The sequence below is a fragment of the Camellia sinensis genome, chromosome 10 (assembly GCF_055761805.1).
Source record: "Camellia sinensis isolate YWXY chromosome 10, ASM5576180v1, whole genome shotgun sequence".
NCBI lineage: Eukaryota > Viridiplantae > Streptophyta > Magnoliopsida > Ericales > Theaceae > Camellia > Camellia sinensis.
The window spans coordinates 149,322,393-149,343,292 of record NC_138970.1 but is presented as its reverse complement, the minus strand read 5'-3'; the positions used below and the strand labels follow the sequence as shown (position 1 = coordinate 149,343,292).

The following is a 20,900-nucleotide window of genomic DNA, read 5'->3' as shown; positions in this document are numbered from 1 at the left end:
TAGCGCGAGGTCTCCGAAGAGAGCCCCTGGAAAATCCAGGATTTTCGCGCCTCCCAAGAGTTAAACTTGACTCATGGCTGTGGGAAGACAATACCTTCACCACTGGGCCACCACCCTCGGTGGTGATAATAGGTACAATTGAAAACATACCTTTTACCAAAGCTAGAAGTCAAGGATTGGGTTGTAATGCAAATACTACATCTTATTATCAAGGCAAATTATATGATTTTTCTTTTATTTTGTTCCTTATGTTATTTTAGTTTTTATAATTTTAATTAGTGTATTTTGAATTTTAATTTAAAATTTGTATTAATTTGGTTTAATTGATAACGCTAATTAAGATTGTTAAAGAAAAATAGTTATTGAATTGATCGAGATTAACTGATTAAGTTAAATAAATTTATAATTTTATTTATAAAAGCATAACGTATGCTGCTTATGCGCTGAGGCTCTATATTAAAAAAAAAAAACAATTATAATCAATTGGATCAAATTGACATAAAATCATTAATTTATAGTCAAAATTGAATAAGTTAAAATTACAAAAACCAAAATGATACAAGAATTAAAAAATAAGGAATGCGAGTATCATTTACTTATTTATCTATGAGAAATTTATTAGGAAATCCTTATCAAGTACTTTTATCCTAATTAGTCCGTAACATATTCTTATATTCTAATAAGTAGTATACATTTGATCTACAAAATTTTAATTCTCATAATTAACATATTTTATAGACAATTTTACCCTTATAAATATTTTTTGAACTGTTAACAACTTGGTTGTGTGAACATAATATTTTACAGTGTGAATATTTATATTACAGTGTGAATGTTCACATAACTAAATATTCATACTGTCAATATAAATATTATTATTAGACGTATTTTGATAATTATATCATTCATTTATAAACAATAATGGGCAAATTACAAACACCCCCCTCGAGATTTGGTGAAAATACAGATTTCCTCCTGAGGTTTGAGAAATTACAAATTATCCTCTGAGAGTCAAATTTGCATAACAAATTAGGGGGAATCTGTATGAAAATATAAATCTCAGGGTACAATTTGTTATGAAAATATAAATTTCAGGGGACGGGATGTAATTTCTCAAACCTCAGAGGAGAATCTGTATTTTCACCAAACCTCGAAGGGGGTGTTTATAATTTGTCCAAAAATAATTTAAATTAAATGAAATATAAATTGATCAACATGAGTTTATGAATAAATACCCATTATCTATATGTCCATTGACCTATAAAATAAAACCTACACCACTTACAGATAAAATAAGGCATATATTAAACAAACCTATGAATCTTACCATTTTTTCCCGAATCCGGATCCTCCGTCGCCCTTTCCTGCGGCGCGTCCTGTCGCCCTCCAAAATGACGTCGTTTTGGAGGGTTTTTTTTTTTTTTTTTTCTTGTTCTTCTCACTGATAACTCTCTCTCTCTCTCTCTCTCTCTCTCTCTCCATACCACTACTTAGCTCTCTCAGTAGCTGGTTTTCGTCCCACAGATTCATCTATTCTCACTCCTAAAGCAATAACAAGTTTACCCAGATTCATTTTGCTTTCAAATTTTCCTTCCTGCTGATCCACCACATAGAAGGTCCATCCATGTTGCCTTTCGTTTTCTGAAAGTGTTTTTTATATTTTCTTTTTGTTAGATTGTGCGTTTCTTAAAAAAAAAGAAAAAGTTGATGATGATAATTATTCTGGACATTGATTTCAACTAGGTATTGAAATTATTCTGGGTTTGATGATGATGATTATTCTGGGTTTGATGATGATGATGATGATCGCAGGATGATGAAATTAGTTCTTGGGTTTGTGGGTAAAAAAAAGATGAAGATTCACCAATCGTGTTCAATTGATTTTCCTTCTAAGCTCTTTGAATCGATACTCAACTCTTACAGAGTCTATGATTCTTCGCCTCGTGTTTTCGACTCTCTATTCAAAACCTATGCGCATATGAAGAAGTTCAGGAATGCCACCGATGCTTATTGTCGTATGAAGGATTATGGGTTTGTCCCAAATGTTGAATCTTGCAATGCGTATTTGAGTTCTTTGATGAATTTGAATCCGGCAGATATCGCATTAGCATTTTATAAAGAAATGCAGAGATCAAGAATTTCGCCGAATGTTTATACTTTTGAACATTTTTATTAGTGCTCTGTGTAAATTGGGGAAACTGGAAAAGGCTGTTGAGGTGTTTGGAGAGATGGAAAACATGGGTTGTGTTCTTACAGTTGTTTCTTGTAATACATTAATTGTTGGACACTGTAACCATGGCCTTCTGAGCACTACTTTGAAGCTCAAGAATTTGATGGAGAAGAATGGGTTATGCCCAAATGATGTTACTTTCAACACACTTATTCATGGGTTCTGCAAGGAAGGGAAATTATACGAAGCGAACAAACTTTTTAGTGAGATGAAAGGGATTGATGTGTCTCCTAATACTGTAACTTACAATACATTGATAAATGGGTATAGCCAAGCAGGTAATGTTGAGATGGGTAGAAGGCTTTACGAGGAGATGTCGAGGAATGGGATTAAGAAGGATATCTTGACTTACAATGCACTGATTTTGGGACTATGCAAGGAAGGGAAGACAAAGAAAGCTGCTTATATGGTTAAAGAACTCGATAGCAAGAAGTTAATCCCTAAGTCATTTTTGGGTTTGTTCGATGATGGTGGCTGAGAAGGAGAGGGAGGGCAGTGTTGGGTTTGTTCCGGCGTCGGAGGTGGTGGAGGAAGAAGAGATGAGGAAGTTGAAGGAGATGCAGGCTTTGAAGAGAATGGAGGCTAAGAAAAGGATGGTGGAGAAGTTGATTAAGCAGAGGGGAGCTGGGGGTTCTGATGAACAGAAGAAAACAGGGCAAAAGGAAAAGAAAGAAGACGAAGAAAGCAAAAGAAAGGAAAAAAAAAAAAAAAAGCCTCCAAAACGACGTCGTTTTGGAGGGCTACAGCAAGCGCGACAGGAAAGGGGCACTGAGGATCCGGATTCTTTTTTCCCCGCCCTTCTACATGAAAATATTCTATAGGAATGTGTACTTAGCCGTATAGCCTGCCTCACTATGATTGTTTTGGGAAAGCTATTATAAAAATTGTAATTTTATTATAAAATTTTGTAACATTAATTATAAAATATGTAATTTTGTCATAAATTAATATAATAAAATATCTAAAATTTTGCTATTGATGTTGCAAAAATTTGTAATTTGATTACGACATTTTTTTGTTATGTACGTATTTTGTGATTGATGTTATGAAATTTTGTGATTGATATTATATATTGTGCAGCAGAGTGGATATGGTATGCATTTATTAAAATATTTTTCAGTGTATAGGTAGGGTCTTGCTTCCTTCTAACTCAAGATTGAGATTAGATGGTGATTTACAGATTCATGAGATTTACAATGAGTTTTGTTTTAATAATCTTAATTATTTATCTTATAACTTTTTTTTATATATATCATTCACACACAAAAAATATAATCATAATTTATTTAATTTATTACATTTGTTCAAAAAAAAAAGGGTCAATTTTCAAATTACTCTTGTGAATTTTTAATCGGTATCTTTTGCCCTTGGTATGGGCTATATTATAACTACTATGGGCCTGGATCTGTTTGATGGGTCAAGGTCAACCCAGGACAGGCCAAGAGTAATTGACGGGGTCTGGGTTAGTAGGAGCCAGCAGTACCCTTCCAAATTTCAGTACCAGAATTGGTTTGATTAAACGTTTTTGTCCTTCTATTTATTGGTTTAATTTAATAATTTAATAAAATTGAGAATATTATTATTTTTTTTCAGTTTTACAACTGAGAATATTATCAATTTTTTTATTTTTTATTTTTAATTTTGCACATCAATGTTCTACTATCGTGCTCCTTTTATCGACACAAAATTTTTACTTTTGCACAAAAAAAAAAAAACTCAGTTTTTTCAAAAAAACATTAATTTTTTAAAAAAGTTTTTTCAATTTGAAAGTTGATATTTTAAAGTATTAAAAATCAAAATAAATATCAAATCATCATGTTCCTTTACAGATAATCATAAATGATGAACAATCATTATTTGAAGGATAATTACTATTAAAAATTTAATGAAATTTGAAAGTTCAAAAGATCTTAGTTAGGACTTAATGAAATATAAGTTTATAAATTAAAATTTATGTGTAAATACCCCTAAATTAATTTACTTTTTATATATTTTTAACTGAGAGATCCGGAGATCAATTATTGCCAAAAGTATATTAAGGCCTTTAGATATTCTATAGTATTTATTGTTAGACTTTCTTATATAATTTTCTTTCATATTTATAAACAATATCAAGAAAGTTGCATATATCAAGATATATTAGATTATATTTCATAGACGTTTGGTGTCTTGACAAGTGATAAATAATTTGGAAAATTATAAAAGGCACTAAGAAACAGAGGTTAATAATCAAACTTGTATACAGAAAGGTGAGATTTGATAACTGAAATCTTTTTATATGTTTTTTATTAAAATTCCAGCAGGAACATATTAACTATAGCAAGTGACATTACATTGCAATTGCCTACACGATGTTTACAACTAGAAACAAGGGCAACTTACATGGGCTACCATGACATTTAGAAAAAATAATAATAACAATAATAATTTCCATAAGTTTACATATTATATTAATTATTTTTTAATAAGATTAAAATGATTGAAATTGAAGCGGATAGATAAAGGCACAAGAATAAATAAGATAAAATATATATTTTGGTATAAAAATATGATAATATTATTTTTTTTATTTATATGACTAATAAATTATTAATTGTTAGCCCCAAGGTTATTTATATTTTAATTTAAATTCTTATTGATTCTAAATATTGACAAATATTTTTAACTCATTTTGTTATTCAAAGTTTTCAAAATAATATTATACAAATTATGCTTCAATGGTTCTAAAAAGTGTTGTTTTTCAATGATTTTTGGCCTCTTAAAACATGAAATTAGCATATGCATGCAAAACACTATTTATGCTTAAAACATGTCCAATGGTCGACACCAAAATAGCAAGGGTCAACATCAGAGTGAATCTCAAAATGCCTAAGTGTTCCAGCTGCAACGGTCGACACCAAGACAGAAAGGGTTGACACTAAATTTTAGAATGCAATCTAGTAGCAACGGCACCCAATTTGATGGTCGCCTATTCAGAGGATTTTGCGAAGATTTGAAGATAGAATTCTACAACTCCACCCCGGCTTACCCGCAGTCCAATGGTCAAGCCGAGGCATCAAACAAGACTATACTGGATGGGTTGAAGAAACGGCTGGAGAAGGCAAAGGGAAAATGGGCCGAGGAATTACCCAGCGTCCTTTGGGCTTACCGAACAACCCCGCGACGATCTACCGGGGAAACTCCATATGCTTTGGCTTATGGCATGGAGGCAGTCATACCCCTGGAAGTTGGCATGCCCACCCTAAGAAGCGAGAGTTTCGAGCCCGAACTGAATGCCGAGGCTATTGCCTTGGAGTTGGACCTCATGGAAGAGCGTCGGGAGAAGGCCCTCATCCATGTGGCCGCCTACCAACAAGAGCTCTCCAAGAAATACAACAAGACGGTGCACCCAGACCATTCAAGGTTGGTGATTGGGTTTTGAGGAAGGTTATGGGCAACACCCTGGTGCCAGGAGAAGGCAAACTAGGGGCAAATTGGGAAGGACCCTACAAGATCACCGGTCTGGCGGGCAAGGGGGACTTGGAGGATCTAGAGGGAAGAGCAATACCTCGGCCATGGAATGCGGCCAACTTGAAACTGTATTATTTTTAAAGCTTTTGCTTTCTTTTCTTGTGCAAATAAATTTTTTGGCTTGCACTAACAACATGTAATTCTTTTTGTCAATTTATAAAAGTAATTTTTCTTAAGCACTTGGTCTGATGTTTTAATGTAAAGGACCGAGATAGTTTTACCCCGGTTGGCGGAGTTGGTGTTTTGTCCAACTTCGGATTCCCAACCGAGATGGTTTTACTCCGGTTGGAAGAGTTGGTGTTTTGTCCAACTTCAGATTCCCAACCGAGATGGTTTACTCCGGTTGGAAGAGTTGGTGTTTTGTCCAACTTCGGATTCCCAACCGAGATGGTTTTACTCCGGTTGGAAGAGTTGGTATTTTGTCCAACTTCGGATTCCCAACCGAGATGGTTTACTCCGGTTGGAAGAGTTGATGGTCTGTTCAACTTTGTTATTACCAACCGAGATGGTTACGAGGTGTTTTGTTTAAACAATGATTTATACCGAGATGTTTTGCTGAAAATGGAATTGATGGCAACCGTGCAAACACTTGGCAAAATATGAAATTTTCATTGATAAGAAAATCAATACAAAAGATGGGGACAGAGCCCGGTTACATCAGAAGCGTAGAAAGTAAAAATACAAAACAGAAAAGAAAACTAAACCAAGGGGGAGAGATTGGTAAACTCGTCCTCGGCAGCGTCGAGGTTGATGGTTGGACTTGTGTCCTGGGCACCGAGCTCGTCACGGCCGGGCTGCTCCTGCACCTCGGCATCCTCTTCTTCCTCTGTCTCAGCATCTCCCTCTTCAAGCCCTTCCTCGGCCTCCGCTTGCAAAGTGCTGAATACGTCGTTTGCGTAAGGCACGAGGTAGACCGGTAGCGAAACAGGAGGAGGATTGACGAATACGTCGGTGTCGGAGCCCTGGCCGAGATGCTCGCAAGCGGACTTCCAGCCGGCTTTGAAGTAAATATCTTGTGTGGCAAAGACTTGTTTTTTGTAGCTTTGCTCGGCTTCGTTGAAGCCGGCGTTGTTAGCAGCCCGGCAGTCTTTCTTCTGTGACTTTTTGAGCTTGCTTAGCTCGGTCTGGAGCTCGTCACGTTTTTTCTCGGCCGCATCAAGCTGACCGAGCAGTTTGTTGTTGTCGGCGTTAGCCATCTCAAGTGAAGACTTTGCCCGGCCGAGCTCGGCTTGGAGGCTCTCGACTTGGCTGGCGATATCGCTCGCCTTCTGCCGGAGTCTGTGGATGCGCTCCATGACCTGGTGCTGCTTTTGGATGGCCTGCAAAATTAGAATTTGATCAGAGAAGAAACCGTGCAAACACTTGCGAAAATTGAAATAGAGGATTAAACTTCTTACCCTGGTCATGGACTTCACGGCGGATTTGACCAGCCGGGTGTCAGGAACGTGGTCGCTTCCGACCACATCGCTGGGAAGCAGCAAAGCCTTGGAGAGGTCGAAGGCAAGCAAGTGCTCCTTGTCACCTTTGATCGAAGCATTTGCCGGGATCTCTTTTCCCCAGTGCTTCAGCTGCGGCCGCCATGCTGGGATGGAGCTGACCCTGTCGACAGGTTTCTCGGTTGCCAGTTCGGTGATGAGCTCGGTAGAGGGATCGGCCCGTGGTCTTTTGCCAGCCCGGCGTATTTCTTGGCCAGACTGCCCGGCGGCTGGAGAAGCTAAAGCAACCACGGCGGCACTCGATTGACCGACAGCCGGGGAGCGGGCGACGACACTCGGTATCTCGGCCGAGGTTGCGGTTAGAAGGTTTTTGATTCGACTTCTTTTGGCCATTTCTTGCTCGTCTGTTAACTGGATTAAGGGGACGTCAGGAAGGGTAGGGTCTGGAGGTGGCGAAGGAGCGCGGAGGAAGTCAGTTACTCTACTCCGGCGTGGAGCAGAATACCTGTAGGTCGGGGTGTAGCCGAGTAAATCGTTGCAATCTTGGTGGGAATACCGAAGCACGGTCCGAATTGCTTCAACGTTGGGAAATTGATAGTTGGCTTGCAAGGCTTGGATTGCTGCAAAAGAAACAGGAAAACCGGTTAGTTACAGAGTAAAAAGTTAGGCTAACCGAGCAAGTTTGAGCGGCTTACATGAAGAACCGAAGTCCTTGTTTATAAACCAGCCCGGCACCTCGGCTGTTTCGTAATTGCCCGATACCCAGAAAAAATCGTCGTCGTGCAGATCTTTATCTGGGGTGCCGGTTACAATTTTTTCCTTGCCCGGTCTTATCTTTAAGTAATAAGCTAGGCCGTCACCGGTGTGGCCCATTGTGTATTGCCTCAATATCTCGGCTAGACCTAAGTTGGTACCTGGCTGATTGTTCAATTCATGAACGTCGTTGATAATTCTATAAGTATTGGTGGACACTTGTGTGGGTGCCAGCCCGGTGCGGCGGAGGAACTCGGTGATAAGTGGGTTGAGCGGGAAACGGAGGCCCCCTTCGACAATTGAGAGCACGGTGAAGGGGCATTGGTCTAGTCTGCCCCAAGGTGTTGTCTCCTCCTCAGCCAGTTCGAGATGGACGTCGGCCGGGATGCCGTACTCCTCTCTGAATGCAGCTAGCGCGGCCGGAGTATCCACTAGGAAGCGGAATTTCCCCATTTGTGGCCGGACTGAGGTAGCTTGGCTGAGGTGTTTGGCACAATGGCAATTGTTAATTGCTCGGTCTTGAGAACCTCAGGAATGGACAGTGGTCCCCTTGGACTCTGCAGGAAAAGGAGGGCAAGTGTAAGTGTGAGCGCGGTCGCGCGGAAGGAGCTAGTCTTTAGCTCGGTCGTTAAGGGTGCCAAACCACCTCGGTTTCCTAAGCTAACTAAAGAGCTCGGTTGCCCAGGCAGGCTAGATATTAGCCCGACTGAGCGGCCATTTCCTTTTGTTATCTCGGTTTTTGCTAGGGTTGAGACAAACATGTTATTTGCTCGGCTAGATTGGTTTTTTGGATCAAAAGAAGACCAGGAGCCCGGTTCGCCCCAGTTCTTCAGTGTTCTTCAGGAAGACGAAGAACACCAAGAACAGTAGGAGGTTTGGGACGGTTTCTATGGCCTATGCCCTAAGAGCTACGTTTTTGTGCCCTAATGTGTGTAATATGAAAGAAAATAGCAACAAAATAGGGGTAGAAGGACTCACCAGTGAAGGGCAGGATCTATTCCCTCGAACACGAAGAATGGCAGACGAGGCCAAGGCAAGGATGCTAGAGCTCTGAAGTCGTATCAACAGAATGGCAGAAGGAAGAGATGAAGTTTGGGAGGCCCTGTATGTATAGACAAGAGAGAGGCCGCCCAAATTCAAAATTCTGGCAAAAACGGCGGCTTGGCTGCTCGATGACCAATGGCAGCCCGCCACGTGTCCCCATTTATGGCGACGTCAGGACTGAAGCGACGGGTTGAAGGGTCGAAGAGCCAACCGAGCTACTTTCAAAGGAAAAGATGTCAGCCGAGGAGTATAACCGGGCAAGTTTGCAGACAGTTATGTTAACTAGTCCGGTCGACCTTTGGCATCTTGAAGACCGGAGAAATGTTATCTCGGTCGAAGTGAGTAATCCCTGTCACGCTTTCGTGGACGGAATTAAGGGGCAATTGAGAGGGTGATTTATGATCTGGAATTGGGCTGAGGTAACGGCCGAGCAGGTTGAGAGCCCAACCGTGCATGGGGCCGAGATGATCGACTATCCACCCGGAGATGGGCTGCCAGAACTTGGGCCGGGCAGAAATTAGGCCAAGTGTGTGCCGCCCCAGACCGTAAAGAAGCTGCTCGGCAAGGCAGTGCTCGGTTGGGCCGAGCTGCTTGATCAGGGATGGCTGAAGCCAGACAAGCTGAGTGACCGGCGCCCAGAAAGGCGTGGTCAACCGAGGAAACCGTTTGGTCGGCAGGAAGGCCGACCACAGGATGTGCCCGGGCTAGGCTCTGCCGAGATGCCGCCTAGCCCGATCCTCCTTGGGTTTAGCCAGTGAGGTGCTTGGGTATGAAGCACAGCACGGCCGTGGATAGAGCAGCTCGGCTGCCGAGCTCCAGCTGAGAAGGCAGGCAGTTGGGATTAAGTGATGATCGACAAGGTTTATGCTGACAGATGGGATAGCGGAGCCACGTGTTAGGAGATGACTGGGAGTGGATATGGGGCGCAGAGGGTGTATAAGCATGTCTGCGCCCCCCATACGCAGACGGATGAACAATTTGTAAGGAATTTCTTACACTAAAACACCTCTCTCTCTCTCTATCCTAAGGTGTGTGCTAACTTGATCATCAGAGGGTTTTTCCGGCCACACACCGCCGGGTAGCTCACCATTCTTTGCGCGCAGGTGATCGGATATAAACGGAGCTCGGAAGAAAGGAGTACGGGCTTGCCAGAATATTTGCTCCCCGTACAGCCTACATGATGTTTACAAATAGAAACAAGGGCAACTTACATTGGCTACCATGACATTTAGAAAAAATAATAATAACAATAATAATTTCCATAAGTTTACATATTATATTAATTATTTTTTAATAAGATTAAGATGATTGAAATTGAAGTGGATAGATAAAGACACAAGAATAATAAGATAAAATATATATTTTGGTATAAAAATATGATAATATTATTTTTTTTATTTATATGACTAATAAATTATTAATTGTTAGCCCCAAGGTTATTTATATTTAAATTTAAATTCTTATTGATTTTGAATATTTTTAACTCATTTTGTTATTCAAAGTTTTCAAAATAATATTATACAAATTATGCTTCAATGGTTCTAAAAAGTGTTGTTTTTCAATGATTTTTGGCCTCTTAAAACATGAAATTAGCATATGCATGCAAAACACTATTTATGCTTAAAACATGTCCAATGGTCGACACCAAAATAGCAAGGGTCAACATCAGAGTGAAGCTCAAAATGCCTAAGTGTTCCAGCAGCAACGGTCGACACCAAGACAGAAAGGGTTGACACTAAATTTTAGAATGCAATCTAGTAGCAAGGGTCGACACCAAGAACAGCAAGGGTCAACACTAAATTTCAGAATGAAACAATATAATTTCATTGCGTCAATAATAGAACTCCCAACCCACATCAAAAAAGAGATCAGAGAAAATAATTTCCGAATCGCAACCACCATATCCTATACATATCTATGTCAATCTTTATCTTCATCCTCAATGTGTTCATTAACCATTGTGTTCGAAAATTCTTAGTCTCTGACGAGCTCTACTTTTCTCCTATCACCACTACACTCTCTCATTCTTCTTCATGCAACTGCTCTTCATCATCTTCAGCAAAGAATGATGGGTTGAGAGAGTGGATAGCTCCTTCAGAGATGTGGCTGTGAGAATATATATTGTACATATATTGTGTATATATGGTATATTAGGAATTAGGCAATTTTAGGCAATTTTAGGCAATTCTATTTTCTTTGTATTTCCTTTTTCTGTCATAGATTAGGGCTATATAACTGATGCACTCTTTGTAAATATACACAATTGAATATACAGAAAAGTTTTCAGGAATTATACATGGTATCAGAGTCGTCTCTGAGCCGAAACCCTAGAAATTGACTGTGTCATCTTTTTCATCAGAATCTCACTAAGTTGTAATCATAGGTGTTCTTCTTCATCACAATTGTCTTTCAGAAATCAGGCCTTTGGTTTTATCCCTCTGAGTCGTAAGTCGTAGAGTACCAGAATCATGAGTGGTATTCGCGAAGTTCTCTCTCTCTCTCTCTCTCTCTCTCTATGGTGGTGTTCACCAAGTTCGAAGCTTTCTGATCGAAGTTCTCTGATTGACCAAAGTTCTCAGACACGACTTCAGCTTCTGGACTGAAATCGCGAGCCATCTTTAGGTTCTCTTGGCATTAGTCTCTCTCTCTCTCTCTTCTTTGGTTTGGTTCTCTCAGATTTAGTTCTCTATCAGACTTCTTCTTTCAGCTTCAGGAACACTGGTTATTATATTTTACGCTTAGACCAAAACTATTTGGGTCTATTACACTGTGATTTTGGATTTATTTTGTTTTGTCCCATCAGATTTTTGTGTATTACCCTTCGACCCCTAGTTTGGTTATTTTAGGATTTATTACACTTGAACCCCTTAACTTTCAGATTATTATGATGTATCTGGCTTCAGATGAGCGTGCTTTTTGTCATCAGAAGGGCCATTGAAAGTATCCCTATCCCAAGAAGGGACGTCTGCCTACCACGTCTTCTTAGCAGTCTCAAATCCAATCCTGAGCTCCTCCTCTAAGCACTTTTCGTTCCTCCATCAGTACCATTGCATCTGCTCCGATTCCTGATCCTGACTTGGCTTCCTTGAGGGCTCAGATTAGTCAACTTCAGTATATGCTGTCTACCTCCTAACCCTCTCCGTTTGCTTCAGTTGTTTCCTCTCTTCATTTAGGTTTTCTTGGGTCTTCTTCAGATATCTCTTCGTCTGTCTGGCTTTTTGACTCTGGTGTCTCTCATTATATGACTTCTCATCTCTTTTTACTTTAGAATTGTACTATCATTCCCTTTTCTATTACTGTTAATACTGTTAATGGGTTTGGTATATCAGCTATATCTGTTGGGTCTGTCCTACCGTTTGCTATGTCTGCAGGCTCTATTCTATCTGTCTTATATGTTCCTCAGTTATCTGTCAGTTTATTATCTATTAGCCAACTTGATGCCTCTGACTTTGATGTTATCTTTTCTTCTTCTATCTGTTCTGTGTAGGATCAGATGTCCAAGCAGCAGATTGAGACTGACTGTAGAGTTGGAGACCTTTATGTGGTGAAGAGCTTGCATCTGCCTATGACTACCTCTCTGATTGCCTAATTCCTAATATACCATATATAAAACATATATACAATATATATACAGCATCTGCAGCCTGGCTCTATCTCCCTTCCTTTTGTCTCTTCAACTTTGCAACTTGCAGACTTCTTCACCAAGACTCACACTACCGCTCGGTTTCAGTTTCTTCTTAGCAAACTCTCAGTGGTTTCTGCTAAAACACTTTGAGTTTGAGCGGGGGTGTGAGAATATATATTGTATATATGGTATATTAGGAATTAGGCAATTTTAGGCAATTTTCTTTTCTTTCTATTTCCTTTTTTTTGTCATAGATTAGGGCTATATAACTGATGCACTCTTTGTAAATATACACAATTGAATATACAGAAAAGCTTTCAGGAATCTTATAGTGGCATTCCATGACCAATGAAGAAAGGTTGTAGTGGGCTTCAATGGTGCCAAGCATTGCAGAGTTTCCTTACAACCGTACTCCAAAAGTGGCATTCATGTTCTTGACGAGGGAGACATTGCCATTGGCACCACTTTGGGAGATGTTTTTTTAAAGATCATGATGGGTTCTTCTCTATATACCTCCATACTTCGCCTGAGTTCACTGAGGAGGCACCGGAGTCTTCAATCTTTTACAAGCAAAGAATACCCAGTAAGGTAAGATCAAGGAGTTGGCCTGGTGGCTGAGGCGACTATGCGTGATGTTTTGGTTCAAGATATGCAGTTACGAGAAAAATAAAAAATTAAAAAAGAATGACAAGGTTAGAATTAAGGGTAAATAACAGATCAGTGGTGCCTAGAAGAAATAATTATAGATAAGTAATAAATATTATAAATATAAATAATTAAAATCATAAATTTTTTGATGAATTTATAATAGATTTTAAAGATTATAATTTCCCATAGAATTAACGGTAAAACGGAAATTGGCATTGTAGCCCCAAAATCTATATAGTTTCAATTTTGCCTGTCTAAAATTTAAATAATTTTATCTTAGGCTCTCGTTGGAAAACTTCTGAGTCCGTTACTAAATACCCTCAACTACTATCCCAAACTCCCAGTTCATATTTGTTTGAATCAATCTAACTAATTTGATATATATTTTAAAAGTTACACGTATGTAATCGACATAATTATATATAGAATAAAAAAAGTAATGTTAGACATCATGAAAGAAATATCATGAAAAGTTTCATGAAGATTCTCTATCTTTGAATTACACACACTATAAAACACTGCACACTAATCAAAGGAAGGAAAATTTTCATGAAACATTTCATTATATTTCTTTCATAATACCTAGCATTATTCAAAAAAAGGCTATGAAAACCATAAAATTGAAGGCTCCACAACATTCTCTATTTTGTGCACATTTTTTTGTGTTTTAATTCCTTATAAGTAGCAAAAACTCATTTATATTTTGTGTGTTTTGGACTTGTGTTTGCAGCCAGTGCAATGGGGAAGGGCAACCATGATCGATGCAGAGCGAAGTTTACTAGCCAATACCCTTCTTGATTTTTCCAATGAGAGATTTATATTGCTCTCAGAAACCTGCATTCCCTCGTTCAACTTCACCACCCCCTACACCTACCTCCTCAACTCCAACCACAACTTTTTGAGCTCCTTTGATAATCCATGATGCATGGGTCGAGACAGATACAATAAGAGAATGTGGCCAGCCATTTCACTCTTCGATTGGCGTAAAGGTTCACAATGGTTTGAAGTTCATCGAAAGCTTGCAATCCAAGTAATATCTGATGTAACATACTACCCAGTATTCAAAGATCATTGCAAACCACCTTGTCACATAGACGAGCACTACTTGCCAACTCTAGTCACCAAGGTCTGCCCTGAACTCACCTCGAATAGAACCATTACTTGGGCTGATTGGTCTGGAGGTGGCTCACACCCTACAAGGTTTGTAAGAAAGGATGTGACAGAAGGCTTCTTGAATCGGGTTAGACATGGGTTTAATTGTAGTTATAATGGTGGCGATATGAGCTCCATTTGTTTTCTTTTTGTGAGGAAATTTCATCCAAACACCCTACAATCTTTGTTACAGATGGCCCCGACGCTACTTGGATTTAATTCCTCTAGCGCATGAAACTCCAACTAAAATAGAATCTCAAGAGAGCAAGATGTAATGCCTGTATTTATTTACTAATTAGCCAAAAAGGTTTTGGAAGGCCAAGAGATTCACAAACTGTGGAGGACAACATAAGATATAGGAAACAGGGGCAGAACGGACAATTGACATTGTGTCCATGAGGGAACATTTTCCTATACAAATTTGGGTGATTCTACTTACACCACTCTTTTACTTCCTTACACCCTCCATCTCATTACACCGCTTAAAAAAAAATTGAATTCTCATTACACCTAATATAGTACTAAAACAAACCCTATGATAAAAAACTCTTCAAAACCCATCTCTTTACATCCATACTTTTGGAGAGAAAAGAGAACGACGCAGAGATAACGACATAGGGAAAAAGAGTAGACAACACCGGTGTGGAGGCGTTCGGACGACGTGGATGATTGAACTCACTCTTCTCATTTGCCAAAGGTAAGTGGGAAAACTCTTCTTTCTCTCTCTATATTGATAGACATAGATATGTGTATTTATCTATATATCTATATCATCTATGTCATCATTTTTTGCGAATAGACAAAGAATAGTACATTTCCAACATAGCTTTGGTGGTTTTGATCTTGGAATTTAATTAGGTTTGTGATTTTTGGTGCTAGTTTTGAATGTTGAAGTTCAGATTTTGGTTCTATGTTTTATCAGATTTTTGGTCCTCTGTTTTGTCCACTGTCTCTTTCTTTCTTTTTCTTTCTTTTGAGAGTGATAGTTAAATGGAAAGGGTTAGGGTTCTGTGGGTAAAGAGCTGCCATAGAAGGTTATCAATAGTTGTGGAAAAAAATTGAATTTCTGGGTTAGTTTTGAAAATTCCAGCAGAGTTTTTAAAAATATTTATTAAAAACAAAAAAAAAAACTCAATTTTTTAAAAAAAAAGTGAAACAAAACACACTGATTCTGAGGTATTCTAGTTCATTATTGCTTGGGATTAGGTCAATTTGATTTTGTTTTGCATAGTTTTTAAGTTGCATATGCTGTCAAGTTACAAGTACAACTGTAGTTTCAAGAGTAACAATTCTCTTTTGCTTGTTAATTGTTTGGTTGCTGAGAAAATCTAGCGAAAGGAAACATAATTAGTCCATACACACATTTTGCAGTAGAAGGGTACCACGCTCTATGGCCGTACCATACCTTACGGGATTTTGTTTTAGCCTAATGATAGTTTCGTGAAAAATTTCAAAATGTTATTCAAATTTGCTAGAATTGTGCCGAGTGGCATTTTGTTTTTCTTTTCATAGGCTACATATACTCACAAAACTTCATGTCAAATAGAGTCAGAGTTATGTGTAGGATTTATGTAATAGAATAGTGAGGTTTTGTTTTGGTTTTCATAAGCTCACAAACTCACTGTAATGGAGCCTTTAATTGAATCAGTTGGTTCAAGGGCTGTAGTTTTTGTATTTTGTAGTCACAATATAATGGGGAATCAAATAGCCATATATTAATTAGAACCTTTTTTATTTTTTATTTTACATAAATTTCCTTTAAAGAGAGTCCATATTTGCCAGAAAAATGTCAGCCCCTAGAGATAGCATCTCTACTTGGGCAACCATAAGAAGCTACTCCAGGAGCATAACACACATGACTCAAACATTAGAAGTGTCGGAGCGGAGGGGACATTGTCTCATCAACCAACATGGAAATCACCTCAAGCGTAGTCATTCACATTGGATCAGAATCTTGTATGAGAATAATGGTGCATTAACTTCTTCAAAATTGTTTTTTTTTGTTTAATTCTCCATTCTAAGAGACCAAAATGAAAGGCACGAGGTTTTCCGTGAGGAATATACCACAACCTAATAAAAGCTGGTGATTTCATGATAGCTCATGTATATTTTTTTACTCTATGGAGTTGCAAGGACCTTTGTAAAAACAAAAGAATCATTGTTGATTAGCTAGTATATGCGAAGGCACCATCACGACATACTATTTATCTAGTTATTGATGTTTTCATTTCAGTAAGCAACATATAAAAACATGTATTGTCAATAGTTGAACAAAACTGTCATACATAATATGATTGGGGTTCCTCGTTCAAAGCATACGTTCCATGAAGTGGCTAGTGTGCTTCCTCTCCTTGCTCAAACCTTGCTTTACGTCACACTAGCGACTCGTGAAAGCAACCCACACTGGCTTCTGCTTGGCCTAACCTATTATGTGTGTCTAGTGGGATGGTGCATGTATCACCCAATCAGACATAGTACAGTTGGGGTTCAGAAAAACATAATGTTAAATGTTTGCAAGACAGAAATACATGGAACTAGATTGAAACCCCTTAGCTAAAAAAGCTAAAAAAAAAATTGTCTCTCAGTAAAAAATATGAACCAGTGACCAAGAAGAGACCTGGCGTGTCATTTTTTAACCAAAATTAAGTAGAACGTCTAATAAATGTGGTCGAATTTAAAAATTCTCATGTGCACAATGACATTATTGCATTGAAAGAAAGCACATGTATAGTGTCTGGACACATTATAGAATTAGAATATGATGAACTTAATGATAAATGTATCTCCAGTTGCATGCCAATAAAAATGAAATGAAAAGAGATAGTTGGAACTGAACTACCTCAAACATTATTTGCTTATGGCAACTTGAAAGCCAAAGTCAAGTATGCAACGAGCAGGACCAAAATTATGCATGTGGTGCCACTGTATTGTGTAAGCAATAAGCATAACACCCATACATGAATTGAGATATTGGATGTAGCAGTATGATAGTTTTTCTTTAGTAGTGCTCAAACAACACCTGGGACGCCTGTGATGAAAAAATTCTATAAGTAACAAGAAAAATTCATCACAAAATAACTACAATCAAAACAATTAGCATAACTAGCCTCACATCTATCCAGTGATTATTTCTTTTGTTGTAATCTACTCATTTTTATTTTAGTATGTTTTAATTTTAAGAATGCACATGGTTTTATTATTATTTTCTCAACCTAGTTCAAGTAGTGGCAGCCATGCTAGTGACCTAAGTAGCATAGACAAGGACATGCAGACATAATGATTTTTAAAAAATATGCAGGACTTGATATGCCTGAGACATTTAAAAAAAAATTGAATAGTTTATTCAAAATAAAAAAAAGCAACATGATACGAATTAAAATTAAAAAGCCATATATTTGATACATTAAATATCAATATAACATTCACGTAACAATTGCATTCTAAAGAATGTGAAACAATTATAAAAATTGAAATATACATGATGTATTCATCTTATAAATGTTTCAAAACATATTTTCTGTGCACAAATTGTATTTTGAAGAATGCATAACATGTTATTATGAAGAGATTCATCACATATGATGTTCAGAATGTTCAAGAAGTGTCGTTGAAGTATTTCCCCCTCTAAAACTCTGCAAATTGAATTCTTACAATTTGCTTAATAGAAGTATGGTACTGCTATATTGTTATTTGCCCACATTGCCCAAGTTCCTTACTATTATTTGCCCATAAGCTCATTTATGGGCATTTTGGCAACTAATATCCTACCAGGGGACTAAAAACATTTCCAGAAATTTAGTTAACAAGAAGTCATAATGGCTCATTTTTTCTCTCTTCCAACTAGGAAACCATGGATTCCAAAGTCACAATGCCCCACAATTTAAGGAACTTGAGATACTATTTTGAATCCTAACACTTGCTTGTTTCTCAGTTTGAATGCTCTTTTCAAATTATTTGAATATTATTACACAAGGATGTCAATTTTCTTATGAGCTGTAACATCCAAAGGCAAGGTATCCCAAGAAGATTAGATTGTGAGCTTTAAGATACAATACAATGTTAACATATAAAAATTAAAAATAAACAAGAAAAACTAGAAACTTGAAATAGAACAATGTAGGCACATTAAAATTATCAAATGCATACTTACATTATAATTTAAATTTTTTCCCTTTTCTATACATTTGCACATTCAAATTTTTTTCTTTAAATTGAATGTTATCTATGAAATTATGGTTTCTTTGCTGATATTGTTTACATTAGTCATTTAATATATTCTAGTTTTTGCTGATATTGGGTTTAATTTTTTTTTACACAGAAATGGTTATTGGTGTCTCATGTAAGAGACCAACGGCATCCAACAGAAGACGCGCTAGGCAAACAGAACCTGAACCACTGGAAGTGAATGTCCCTGTGGAGGAGGATGACCATGTTGATGTGAATAATGATTATGTTGATGACGATATTGGTATGGAGGATGACGATGTCGATAATGATATTGGTGTAGAGGCTGACCTCATGGAGGACGATGTTGGTGTGGATGATGACAACACAGAACCAGTTCCAGGTGCTCCAGAGGATCCTTCATTGCTAATTAGCTTCCGTAACCATGTTGCTGTCGCTGTTTGGAAGAAAAATGTATCTTGAAAATTTCTCAACAATAAACTAATCATATGTACTATATGTTTCAAATTATTTACATGTTTTATGTAAAATGTAGGAACAGGGACCTCTTAAATGTTTGAATCGTTCTCGAAAGCTCGCCGAGTGGCCATGGATGTCACCAACAGTCCAAAATGTTAGGTGGAGACATTTGGTTGAGCAGTCTGGTCTTAGTGTCCTTATTGATCACACATATCGGCATGGCAATAGAGTGGCAATATTTGCCTTCGTTGAAATGTGGCATCCAGAGACAAATACATTTTACATGCCAGATGGTGAGATGACTGTCACATTGGATGATATGCGGACCATACTTGGCATTCCAGTCACAGGCATGGCTTTGTCATGTCCTAAGTTAACAAGATACGAGGCTGCTGAACTGGTGAATGCAACTTTGAGAGTGCCAGTGCATGATGTATTTGAAGAATTAGTTCAATCTCGTGGGCAATTTGTGAAGCTAGAGTGGTTGCAATTTAGATTTCATGAAGTTAACGATACAGATGATGCAAATTTCATAGAATACGCAACGAGAGCTTACTTGCTATACTTATTAGGTTGTACCTTTTTCGCTAACAAGAGTGGGACTCGAGTACCTGTTGCTTACCTGCACATGTTGACTGACATTGATGCTGTTAGCTCATATGCATGGGGTGTTGCAGCTGTGGCATTCCTGTATAGACAATTAGGACTTGCTAGTAGGGTTGGTGTTAAGCAGATTGCTGGTTACTTGAAGCTATTGGAAGCATGGATTTATGAGCATTTTTGTTTAGGAAGGCCTCATCCAAATTTGTCCTATTCTGATGAACAACCTTGTGTATGTCATTGGAGTTTGCGGAGAGATGAAGGTTTTACAGAAGACCACTTGCAGACATTATGAGAGCAACTTGACATGTTATGTGCTAATGAGGTTAGACATTTTATAATAGTGTGATATTGTAAAAAAAAAAAAAAAGATTTCCTAACTAACATTATGCATTCCTTATTTGTAGATCGAGTGGGATCCATACCGTTTATGTAAGACACACCATCTACTTAATGAGGTTGCATATTATACTGGATGTTTAAAATGCTTTGATATTTTTGAACCCTATCACCCCAATAGGGTTTTGCGACAGTTTGGTAGGGTCCAAACCATCCCACCCGAACCATTATCTCCTGTTCGAGCTACACGGGGCAGTAAACCAGGATAGTACAGAATCATGTATCAATACCATGTTATGATATGGGCACAATGGGAGAATCATGTGTTGTCCATTAATGCTCGTAGTGTGCTTGTACAACAGCGGCCATCTGAATGTGTACAGGGATACCGTGAGTGGTATGCTCGTGTTTCGCATCGGGTTGCTCAAAATCCTACACATCACTCTCATTTTGATCCACGTGTTTAACGTCCTGAGAATGATGTTACTATGGATCCTGAGTGGGTAAGCAAATTGTGAATTACCTTTTTTCACTTTTAAGTGGTTCACCATAAATCAAACACCGAGTACGATTTTTATCAATTTTTTTGTAGTGTAATGATGCTGCTTTCAATGTTGGTACTGCAGTCCATAGGCTCGGTCGTGATGATTGTGTCTTGCACCCTGACATGCTATATGAAACCATTGGTTGCATGCTGCAAGTTCTTGATGGACAGAGTTTGGGATCTACTTCGACACGTACAGAGCATCAAGTCTACTATCGTAAACGTTGTAGGATGGACCGTACATGAGGATTGAGATCTACTTTTTGTTTGATGACATAATTTTACATAATGTCTAGCCCGTATACATTTTGGGATATAGTTTTGTGTTAACCGTATATGATATTTGGGATGTAGATTTTTTTTTTGATGGCATAG

General features: G+C 38.1%; 2 pseudogenes; both read left to right on the top strand.

Moving 5' to 3' along the window:
- Positions 1 to 1,798: 1,798 nt before the first annotated feature.
- Positions 1,799 to 2,900, top strand: LOC145801750 (uncharacterized; annotated as a pseudogene).
- A 6,921-nt stretch (positions 2,901 to 9,821) lies between these two features.
- On the top strand, positions 9,822 to 14,633 carry LOC114275446 (glycosyltransferase BC10-like; annotated as a pseudogene).
- Positions 14,634 to 20,900: the final 6,267 nt, after the last annotated feature.